A 1,002-nucleotide genomic window follows, 5' to 3' on the forward strand; every position below is an offset into this window, starting at 1 on the left:
GTTGTTGTTGCTGTTAAGTGCCCTGGAGTCGCAGGCGACTCATAGAGACCCTATGAAGGAGAGTCCTTTCATCCTCTCTCCAGGTGAAGCAAGCTATTATGGAAGTGGATGCCACTCCTTCCAAGATGCTTAGTAGAGGGTCAGTGAAAGAAGGAAGACTTGCAGTGATATAGGTTAACACAATGGTTACAACAATGGGCTCAAACAGATTGTAGGGATGAAGCAAGACCTAATGATGTTTTGTTCTGTTATCTACAAGGTCACTATGAGTCAGAAGTGTCTCAATGCATCCAACAACAACAACAACAACAACTTAAGTGATCAGGAGCAAGGAGATCTAGGAATCTCTGCGGCGGCCGACAGTCACACAGAAACGGTGTGGCCAGGGCGGCCCCTTCTGGTCGTGAGGAGCCTTGCAGGCAGGTCCAGCTCGGCCTGCTGGGGTGCCTAACCCTGGGAAGGGAGGAAGATACTGACCACTTCTCCTTTCTCTGTGTAAGTAAGGGAAAGGTCAATGCTAATTACTGACAATCATGGGCCCCGGAAACTTCCCTAGGGTCCTCAGGAAAGACTTGAGTAGAAAGGATGACCTTAGCAATCTTGTTGTTGTTATGTGCCATCGAGCCGCTTGCAACTCATAGCGACCCTATGTACAAGAGCCCTAAACGCCATTCTATCCTGTGCCAACCTAGTCATCTCAAAAGCACTCATTCCCACCACTCCAGTTACAGAATCGATCCATCTCATCGAAGGTCTTCCTCTCCTGCGCCACCCCTCCACTCTGCCAAACATGATGTCCCTCTCCAAGGACCAGTCCCTCCTTGCAACATGCCCATGTCAGATGAAGCTTCAGAATCCTTGACTCCAAGAAGCATTCCGGCTTCACCTTCTACAGGACAAACCTGTTTGTTCTCCTAGCAGTCCATGATATATTCAACACTCTTCTCCAGCACCACTGCTCAAAGGCATCAATTCTCTTTCTATCATCCCTATTCACTGTCC

This window comes from Elephantulus edwardii, unplaced genomic scaffold (genome assembly GCF_000299155.1).
Source record: "Elephantulus edwardii isolate Elephantulus edwardi_28Jun2011 unplaced genomic scaffold, EleEdw1.0 scaffold00026, whole genome shotgun sequence".
NCBI lineage: Eukaryota > Metazoa > Chordata > Mammalia > Macroscelidea > Macroscelididae > Elephantulus > Elephantulus edwardii.